The following is an 11,925-nucleotide window of genomic DNA, read 5'->3' as shown; positions in this document are numbered from 1 at the left end:
TAGATACTGAATTAGAGGTAAATATAGTAAAATTGTAACAACTAGCCCCGGTCTCCCCTGATTTCCTACTTTCTATGACTCCCACGTTCCCTTCGTTCAGGCTTTTTTTTTTTTTCTTTTTTTTTTCACTCGCCTCCTCCCTTTCTGGAATTGTACACACGATTTCTTTCTTGTTTTCAGATATCTTTTTCTCTTCTTTCGCATCTTTTTCTTTACCTCCTCGATTCATTTGAACCTCTCTCTCTCTCTCTCTCTCTCTCTCTCTCTCTCTCTCTCTCTCTCTCTCAAGATGTGCTCCATATAACACTGTGCGAAAAGAAGTAGAGCGTATTTTGATATTCCTCCTTTTATATAATTGATTGAATGGCCATTACTCTTGGAGTCTCTTTTATGCCTTTGCATCGAAGAGTAGGATCTCAAAGCTGATAACACAAATTATCATAAACATTATCATTGTGTAATAAAAATCCACACATATAGTAGAGTATATTACTAAGTAAAAACCAGTGTCTAGCGAACAACCTTCCTCATCAGGACGCTAAAAGGTCAAGCGAGAGTCTGTCCATCACGAAGTGCTGGTCCGGTTGCTACTGTGTTATTCCAAACTCACGAGGCAGTTGCGCCAACTGCCTTGATCTTCACAAGACTACTCTCTCATTTACATTTAACGTTGACACTGATGAGAACGGTGTTCGGAAGTCTTTGTTTATTTTACATAGTAATATTTTTACTATATAACTGTGGATTTTTATGATACAGATTGTCTTCCACGAGATTGTGATTTTTAAAGCAATTAATATTATTATTATTATCATTATTATTATTATTAAGAGTAATGGCTATCTCAGCATTATTGCGCTTGTGGAGATTCTTCTCTATTTCCCGAAAGCTGCTTTTTTCTGTGCTACTTAAACAGGCTAGTAGGGCGCCTATGGAGGTCATTATCAATTATAGAGTCAAGACTGGTGTATATATTTCTTTTATAGTTATTACTTGTAAACTATGGTATTATAGTTATAAAAGTCAATGACGGTTTCTCTCTCTCTTTCTTGTAGCGAGCTTTCGTCTGGAGCTGCCAGATATCCTCAAAGGCTAAGAAGCTGAGGACTGAGGGTGGACTACTTCTGGCAAACAAGGCCAAGGAAGTGGGGATAGGATGGAGGGGGGCCGGATTGCCAATCGGTTGAACCCCCAAAGGTCCCACGGAAGGAAGGTAAAGTAGTTTTGGTAGGGGACATAAGGTCGGGTGAAAGGAAGTGCATAAGGCAAGAGTCATTCAATGAGGTTCAATATTGGGGTCGTCCTCTCTCCCACCCCCACTGCTGGGGGAGGGGAGGGAGAACTCCAACCACAGTGTTTTGCAGTATTGATAAGTCCACTTCTGTAAGTAGCGTTAGTTTTTGGGCTCTCTTCCCGAATGTGATTAGAAAGTTCGTTTTTTTTTCTTTTTCTTTCTGCGGTGGTGGGCTAGCTAAGCTAAACCCAAAAAGCAATGAAAGTGACTGCCCACTTGACTACGATGCTGAGGATGGGTCAATTCCAGCTCTAATAAATAAATATCTGAAAACGACAGGTATATGAATGTACGAGAGGGAACAGACTAATATCCTTCTCGTGGTCAGGTCGGCAATGTCACCTCGTCCTGATTATGGTATCGAGGGGTTCGTTTCCCGCTACGAGAGAGAGATAGATGACCTAGTCGTGCTAACTTCAATAAGTCACCAAGTCTCTCTCTTTCTCTCTCTCTCTCTCTCTCTCTCTCTCTCTCTCTCTCTGCAATAGAGCTACAGGTAACATTGCTGTGGAAGGCACAAAATTGTTTGGTCCACCTTCATTCTGATTATTTTCACAAACTCTCTCTCTCTCTCTCTCTCTTCAAACAATAGTGTGGTAGACAGAAAATTGTTTGATCCTCTGGATAAATGTAGTGTTACAAATAAGAACGAGCAACCCTCATGCAAACTACATGCTGCTTAGGACTGACATAAATAGTGTAGAACAAGAAAAGACCTTGGAGTCATTATTACTAAAGACTGAAAATCCACAAATCAATGCATAAAAGCTGAAAAGAAAGCACAGAAAATAATGGACTACATAAAGAGGCAGTTCAAATACAAAAACGAGGAAACAGTGCTGCAGCTCTACAGACCAATAATTAGACCACATCTTAACTACGTAGCTCTGTTTTGGTCACCAACACAAAAAAAGGACATAATTACTAGAAAGGGTACAAGCAAGCGCCACAAATAAATTCCATCCATCAAGTAAATAGATTACCAAAGACGACTATTATGAGATTCACAGCCGGTGTCCCGGCATTTTTCGATTATAAGATTTTATCAGTGTACTTGACAAAGATGATACTTTGTCACAGGGTATCTTACATCCCTACCTAATTTTTTTATTGTATTCTGTGTTACGTAAGTTGCATAATTTTGGTAGTTATAAGAGTAACAGCCAACTCAGAGGAATGTCTTTCGAAGATATAATGACGTAACTTATGTCGTCATTAACTTGCCTCCTCCTCGATGGATAATTGGTTATTCGTGAAAAAGTCTCAACCTCTGGCAGCAATTAAATACAACCAATATTCCTTGTTTACAATTTGTAGTAGTGGTAGTAATAGTAGTGAGTAGTAGTAGTAGTAGTAGTATGTGTATAGAATTTATGCCATGAGGTTGAGTGCTAGAATCCTTGAAGAAAAGGGTTTCCAAAAGTAATCAGATAAATTACTTTCTATCACAATTGAAAAATTATATAATAAAAAATCAATTAACAAAGTGAAAAGAACTTTGTTCCGCAGGTTATATTTTACTAAGCAATCAACAGCTAATGCTTTAAAGAGCAAATATAATTATCTTTCTGCACCTTATGGAAGTCAACAAATTACTAAAACTTGGTAGCCTTGGATGTCCGGGTGTTTTCCTTACCCAAAAAAAGGGCCTTATTATTCGTTGGCCTATTCAAGCTTGCGTAGGGTTTGCTACGGGCCTCCTCACTTCTAAACAATTGTGCAAGTCGAATCACAAAAGCTGTCCTGCAACCACGGGGACAATGACTTATCATAGCCGCCATTCTTGAAGCCTTGACAAGGTACGAATATTCATTCCGAATTTCAGACAGCTGTTTGTCGTCATCACTTTGTGGGAGGTGTCGGGACGTCATAATTTACGTCACATATAACTTTAAGCCCATACATTAGTGCAGTGTGTTCCGCCACTGGCTTCGGCTGCTTTATTTTACTTTTATAAATATACCTTTTTCTAATGTAACTAATAAAGAATGCTGCCGAAAATTAGGTAGGGATGTAAAGTATACTCTGGCATATCTTTGTGAAATGCACAGAAAAAAAGTTATTCCCGAAAAACACTGGGACAAAGATTCTGAATCTCATAGCAGAGAAACACGACGATAACAAGGACAATCTGATAGAGGAATTCAAAATACTGAAATGCATAACAAAAGTATACAGTAACCTTTACACATTAAACCAAAACCAGACACGATATAATGGATAGAAACTAGAAGTGAAGAGATACAACACATCTAATTGCGGGAACTTCTTCACATACAAGATATGTGACACATGGAATAAGCTTCCACTTGAAGTTGTAAACAGCATCAGTGTGGAAGAGTTTAAAAGAAAGCTAGACAAAATCATTAGAACACTGAACGAATTGTAAAACCTTCTCCTAGACATATGTGAGCACATAATGTCTCCTCGGATGGATTAATAAGTTTTTGAGACATCCTACTCATTTTAACTCCTTGTAACTTATATTATAATTTTCCCAAACTCTCTCTCTCTCTCTCTCTCTCTCTCTCTCTGCAGAAACATACGGCATAATGGTTAATCGATATGTTATCTCCGTCATGTGTAAATAACAGAAGTTCCTTAATCCTATCTATTTCCCAGAGTACCAATTTCGAAAACTAACTTGCGATGGAAATAAAAATTGTACAGATAATATTATATAGAATGGCTTTCCAAGTTAATACTCAATTGACAAAACGAAACTGTTCAGTGTTTGCTATAACTTGACTTTGTAACGCCCGTTGCAAGTAAGGTGCTTCGTGTTATATAACTTTTCTAAGACTACTAGAATGAAGGAAAGCCCGAAACATTCCTATTAATCGCATCCAAAAATACATACTGGCATAAAGTCTAAGTTTTATCAGGAAAGTGCATTTCCTCATTAAATAAAAGATCAATTAATTTCCATCACCCTACCACTGTAAATAAGATGTACTAATAGCTTTGTAGGAATAGATGAATGTTATTCTAGCAGTGTATATAAAATGTGGTAAAAGCTTAACTCGAATAAATAAATGTTATTTTACCACTGCAAATAAACTGTAATCAATAGCTTTGTGCAAATAAATGAATGATATTCTACATGTACATGAAATGTCCTAACAGCTTTGCTCGAATAAATAAATTTTATTTTACCACTGCACATAAAATGTCCTATTAGCTTTGTACAAACAGATGAACGTTAGTCTACTACTGCATATAAAAAGTCCAAATAGCTTTGCACGAATAGATGAATGTTGTTCTACCACTGCAAATAAAATGTCCTAACAGCTTTGCACGAATAGATCAATGTTATTCTACCAGTGCAAATAGAATGCCCTAATATATTAGCTTTGCACGAATAGATGAATGTTTTTCTATCTCCGCAAATAAATGTCCTAATATATTAGCTTTGCACGAATAGATTAATGTTATTCTATCTCTGCAAATAAATGTCCTAATATATTAGCTTTGCACGAATAGATATATGTTATTCTATCTCTGCAAATAAATGTCCTAATATATTAGCTTTGCACGAATAGATATATGTTATTCTATCTTTGCAAATAAATGTCCTAATATATTAGCTTTGCACGAATAGATGAATGTTATTCTACCACTGCAAATAACAAGTCCAAATAGCTTTGCACTAATAGGTGAATGTTATTCTACCAGTGCAAATAAAATGTCCTAATACTTTTTTACGAATAGATGAATATTTAAAAATAAGAGTATCACGCGAAATCCCATCATCATCATCAGTAAAACCTAGCTTTTTCCATTTCTTCGCCTTAACAAATTTTACCCAACTAATAGACGCTTCACTGTTACGTTCAATTAAGCACAAGATGATATTAAACAACATTATCGAAAATTTGGATAGTAAAATTCACAAAGTTCAGTGTGACATTGATTTCCTCACTTCCTGCTGTCAACAGAATCTTATTCCAAAATTTCTGCATTTTAAACTCTACAACCATGTTCTCCAACACTCATGGCTTTACCGGAATTGCTAGAGCGCAATTTCTGCGAACAGAAATTAAAACTAAGCAAAGAAATTTTAAACAGCTCGACGAAAGTTTAACCCGTTCAGTTCTTCAATTAAGGGAGGCTGTATCATGGCTTGATTTCCATCACTTTTTCAATGAAGCGTCTATTAGCCATGTCAAATTTGTCCAGGCGAAGAAATTGTAGGTGAATGTTATTCTACCACTGCAATATAAAATGTCCAAATAGCTTCACACGAATAGATGAATGTTTTTGTATCACTGCAAATAAAATTTTCTAATACCTTTGCACGAATAAAATGTCCTAATAGCTTTGAACAAATAAATGAATGTTCAGCGTTACCTTTCTTGATTGATGCATAGTGAATGGAAAAACCAACAGATGGAGAGCACAGCTGACAGTAACAAATGAACCTCTTATTACACACATTACTCTGAAAGGAAAAAATAGTTTCCACCAATATTCATCCTCTTCAGCAACACCAGCGGTAGTGGGAAGGCCATATGGATTTGTTACTGCCCAGTAAATCGTTTATTCCTGACGAAAGGGTCAAAGTATATATACGAAATTAATCTTTTTCTAAGAGAACACTTACTTGCAATACATTAATACTATATAATGTGATTTATATGGAGTGAATGAATGAGAGGATCTTGGATTTAGGTCTCAGAATATTCAATCAAAGCATTTTTATTACCGACTTTCGTTAATTAAAAAAATAATAATAATGTTCCTCCTAATTTTTAGTTGCTTTCGTATGGCCCTTTTCTTGAAAATTATTTTTCATCAGCAGATCTTACTATAGATAACTGCAACTTTCTTCCTAATTTTAGTCTTCGCTGTAAGATTTCTTAAAAAGAATCTTAGAAATCTTAAGGTTTAACTGACACTTGAGAGGCAACAGAAAAAATGCTTTTAGGCAAATTAAAAAGAAATCTTTGTCGCATGCTCAGTTTCTTCAAGGTACATTTTTTTCTGAACAAATGTATTTTATTATATTTATTATTTACCTCTGCTATTGCATTACCAGCATGTGGGCCTTGGAATAAAACTTAACTGACAAGTATTCAATATTCTTTAATGCTCGTGTAAATGCCTTTGTATGTTCTTGAAATTTCAGTAAAATATCTAAACTTTAACATTCATTTGAGGGTAGAACATCACAGCAGGCCAAGCAGGCCACCTACAATCAATGCAAGCCACCCTCCGAAAAAGTACATTATAACGCGTCCTGACACCCGAGATGGGCATCAGTCGCGACTTGTTGTTGGTGAGAAACGGAGCTAAAGACCTCTACTCTCCTTTCGAAGTAGTAAGTATTTTCTCCAAAGTTAGAAATTAAGGCCAAATTTTAAGATTTAAACAGAGGGTACTGAAAATGGCGCCCACGGCAGTGGAAATCTCACCAAAACGCTTTAGAAATTTTTACTTACAACTAAAAATGTTTCGAAGATTGACGCCATCTCGATGTTTACGGAGTCCCTTTGCTTCAACAAACTTTCCATTTCCTGTGATAAATCCGCACACCACTTGTACCCACAGACGCTGGAGCACTTTTATCACAACAATCGAAACACGATTTCTCACCAACAACAAGCCAGGCGTAAACAGCTGTTTGGGTAGAAGATGACGAGAAGCGTGCTCTTGGCTAATTTTTAAATAAGTAGTAAAACATCAATATTTTACATATTTATGATGATTAATTTGAAAATATTCGTTATTGAAAAAGTAACTCGACTCTGACTCAAATTTAAGTAATTATTTTTCTGAATTAGAACGTTCTTTCAAGTTCTGTATTATGACGTCACGACATCTTGACTTTCGTACCTATTGTAAATAATTGCTATACTCAACTGTCATTGCAGAACAGTTTACCAGTTATTCATGCAGATTGTTATCAGCTATACATGTAATTGTTATAATCGTAATGCGCATATATATCTTTATTATTTACTTTTTGGATATATGAAGATGTTTTACTGCTGGATTATCGCCGTAGTGTGACGCAATCGTTTTCGGTCCATGGGCCTCTGTCTGTTTTCGCACCATAAGAAATTATGGGGCCGAATTTGCAATGACCAGAAAGTCGTTAAAAGAGGAAAGTTAGCATTGAGGGGCATATGTTTTGACTGAGAAAAATACAAATTTATTCAATAGCTAGCTTGTAAAAAATACTTGGTTATAAAAACATAAAAAACTTGATTGACAACTAAGCAGCATGTCTACTATGGGTTTCAGAGACAGTGCAAGCACGTTTTTGGGCAATACCTATTTCTGTAACGAACACTCTTAACAGAACGAGATTTTGCTATAGTGCATTACACCCAGTGCCGTAATTTATAAGGGTATCGTGAATCACTAATCGTAAAGAATAACGACATTTGTCCTTGTACCAAGAGACAAAAACTCCATTATGCAGAAATGGATACGAACACGCGTATAAAGCTCCACCTACCCTCTCCCCAACCCCCCCCCCCCCCCTCCACCGCCATCCCTTTTCTTCTTCGTTCCTCCGCCTTCCTTTCTCTCTCTCTCTCTCTCTCTCTCTCTCTCTCTCTCTCTCTGTTGCCATTCGGCATGTGTTGACCCTCCAAACTGGGTATAAGACTACACACAAAACGTTGAAATTGGTGAAATTAGGCTATGTATTGGAAGTATATATAACATAAATATTAAAGCAATTTATCATTATTGCATTACTATGACAACTAGAATTCATGAAAACAGTTTATAACCTGTTAACGCGTCACCCACGTAATAATACGTTTACCGCGATCTACTCGGTAGCGCCTTCGACGGGATATTACGTTCAAGACTTTAACTGTGCTTGTCAAGCCGTCAGCCCCGTAACAATACGTTTACTCGTATAGAAAGTGTAGGAACATCATTTGGTAACACTCTCAGCACATGGGAAACTTATTTCCAGCCTGGCAACTCTTTCTTGGTGGTCGCTTATGCTAGAAAACTGCCTGTCCCTGTTGGTTTTCTTTCAATACGCTTCGGGCGTTTATCGAGACAAATTGGATTTCGCGTCTTTCACAATGAATGTCCCAAAGAGGAGGCATATTTCTTCAGGTGAGATCAATCAAATACTAGATGAGGAGTGTGATATTGATAACCTATTTGATGATGAGAGCTCTAGTTCTGAATCCTCCAGTGATGATACAAACTTTTCTTCCAATTGCGGGAGTGAAGATGACTTTTCTTTGCCGAGTGACTGGACTCCGAGAGAGAGAGAGAGAGAGAGAGAGAGAGAGAGAGAGAGAGAGAATTTCCTACAGTTAATTACAGTATGAATAACAAGCATAAAAATCAATATTAACTTTGAAAAACTATCATCAGTGCTATGATCGCTGATTACAAAAAAAAGCGTGACGGTACGTTAGCAGCGAGCTCATCAGGGGCGGACGCTTAACAGGATAATAATGGAACGGCGTATGTGTGAAACCTCCAACTAATGTGCAACGATGATTTTGCCATTCTTAGCTGCAAACATTAAGCATGCAAACATTAAAGGTTACATTTATTTCTGGCATACGATTATTAAAGAAATTCAAAATACTAATAAAGACTGAAATCAATGAAAAGTGCTAGCAAAAACAAAAAAGCAAAAAAAAAAAAAACGTAGTCGTTCCTCTGCACTTTTCCGTATTCGTTCCTCTATGGTTTTCGGCAGCCAGATGTACGAAAACGTTAGAAACATTTGATTTTATCTACTTTAGAAATATCTGTAATTTTTCGGGTAATTTGGTTGCAAAAAAGGGATAATAATACATGAATTAAATCAAAATTTTTAAATAACAAAGTAAATTTAAACTAAATAACGAGTAAAGTAAACAGTTTAGGGAATAAAACTTTGCAGTTTCGTCGTCTGTCGTCGTCTGCTGTTCGAAATTGTGTTTATGGCGCGCGCGCTTAGAAACCAGGAACAGCAATGGGTTTAAAGTGCAATGTGGAGTGAACTGAGACCAAAATGTGTATAATAACAATCAAATAAGCACTGTGGAGTTTCAGTTGTGATGGCAGTAAGGATAAAAACCGCCGATTACAAGGTAAGAATGAATTCAGTTCCAACCATAACCCCGGGAATAACAAGTTTCATACTTTCACTAATATAGGCAACAAAATGTTGTTTTATTGTGCTGATTACAACTGCAATCTTGAGTAAGATCAATAAACGTTACATACATACGCTAACATTGTTCAAATGAGTGCTGGGAAGGCTGGGGAAAGATGGTGGCCGTCACTGATGAGAACCGTCCATGCAAAACGTAGCCGCCATATTGGATTTCAAAACTGCCTTGAAAACATATTTTACGAAGAGCTCACATGCTTATTTTAGTTCGTATGGGGCTTTCATATATCACAATATGTTGACTAAACTTCAGTCTTTTAAATGGTATGCTTAGAGTTGCAATTGTATTCATGTTTCACCAATTAAATATCGAGTGAATAAGACCCGTCTACCGTGATGAGGGTTGGCCTGTCGTGATGTTTCCCCCGATATACTATTTTTTTTCTTTGCTCTTGATAATGCAATATTCTCCTCGGATAACTTGACAACGAGTGGTTAAAGTTGATGACTTCTATCAAGAAATACATTCAATACCTTTTCATGGATTACAAGTATCCTTTCGGTATACAAAATCGATTTCGATTCCTCTATAGAACGTTCGCAAATTCTCTCTCTCTCTCTCTCTCTCTCTCTCTCTCTCTCTCTCTCTCGGGTTGTGGACTTGGCATGAATAAGAACGGTGTTCTTCCCAGAACGAGAAATATCACCGCTCTTTATTCCTTCCACATGTTCCTGAAGAAATCTGCAAAATTTGTAGTAGTTATAATTTTCCTCCTTGGCTGAAGCTACCAGCCACATAGGAGGTTTAGGACTTCTTACTTCTGCAATCTGCTTTCTCTCTGGTTTATCCTGAGACCATTTATGTGGCAAATAAACGACCAAATCTTTGGGGACTTTGTCTGTTATGGGTCCTCATACTGTAGCTTAACCGATTTGTATGGCACTTATCATACTACTAGCCTTTAAAACCTCGTCGCGGCTACTAAAGGTACCCAAGCTTCCCATTTATATTTACTATAATTAAAGCCCATCTTGATTTCTGGAACAGTTCCAAACCATTTCAAATCTGTCGCGTTCATTTCATAATCACAATTGACTGGTAAGTCTTCCATATGGAGCATTCTCAAAATTTCCACACAATCTGGCTGTGTTGAGGATTTAACTTTGGATGAAGATTTCATCGCTGAAGGATGGCTACAGGGTCCAGGGGAGGGGAAGCCAGGAGGATAATGAGATTCGTTATTAGTGGTTTTTATCAATTTATTTCTGGAGAAGCCATCAACATTTGGAGAATTTTGAATCTCCATGGTGGGTGCAGAGGTCGTCATCTGTGCCAGAAGAGCACCATCATGGGGCCCAGGGGTACTCGAATCCTTACAATTGCTAGATATAAAGATTTGGGAAGAGAGGGCAAAAAATAAACCGGAAAACCTTAAAAAGATACCATCAGCCTTTCATGGAGTTAATTCTTCCACCAATTGCACAGGTAAGAAACCGACTGCCAAATGTCCTTGTCCCTACCCACCCCACAGGGGATGGCACAACATGATTGGTGGCCCAAGCGTAAGCCAAACCCGCTTGCTAGGACTGAGAGTATTACTAGACTACAATCATTCCCACCCTAAGCACATTATGGACAAACCGGAGAGTCCAATACCCAGAACCAGACCCCTCTGGACTTCGTGGTCCAATCCTGCAGAATAGTTCTGCCTGAAAACTCTCAGGTCCGAACATTATCGGGAAGTTGATGGTCCCACCACAGTTCCCACTGTTTAGCTTCGGATATAAACCCATTCCCAGATATGATATCTTTTCCCATTTGTTAGGTCCAGTAAGTTTTACAAAAAGTGGAAAAATTCACAATATTACCCTAAATGTATTTATAAATATATATATATATGTGACTATTGGAGTAAAACCCGGGAACTAATTCCTGGGGTTCACCACATCAAGGTAGCCCAACATCGAGGGGGCTATATTGCTGTTCCTAATGTATTTATATCAGGAACTGAATGTGATGCTAATGTATAACTGCGTATTTTTGAGACAGTTTCATTTGCATGTTGCATACATATTGCTATAGGTTTGTATTGTTTTAATAACCTAAGAATTTTCCCTATTCGTAATGGTATTTTTGAACCATTTATGTTCCACTGAATAACATACGAGTGGAATGCTATTGTGGAGGAAGTCCTCTGGTGAGCAAATAATTACTTCTGTTAGTTACTAATGTGGTTGCAGACTCATGTAAAGTTGCACGTTTTTTAGTGTTTGACTTTATGTTAAGTCTTGATAATTGCTCCCTGGGTCTTTTGTTTTCGTTTCCAATAGATATTCTATGCCACGAGCACTCAATGAGAGTGTTTTAATTAAATGGTTTACACACATAAAATCTTGTGTTTTTCTAGATCTCCCTGTTGGATTTTAATTTTAAATTTGATACAAATTTTTATCATATTAGTGAGGCTGCTTGTAGATGGTAGTTTCATTGTATAACTGCTCAATGAAATATTCATTACATCTACATAATTTATAATGAGTGGATAAG

Source organism: Macrobrachium nipponense, chromosome 3 (genome assembly GCF_015104395.2).
Source record: "Macrobrachium nipponense isolate FS-2020 chromosome 3, ASM1510439v2, whole genome shotgun sequence".
Taxonomy (NCBI): Eukaryota; Metazoa; Arthropoda; class Malacostraca; order Decapoda; family Palaemonidae; genus Macrobrachium; species Macrobrachium nipponense.
This window is presented reverse-complemented; position numbering follows the sequence as displayed.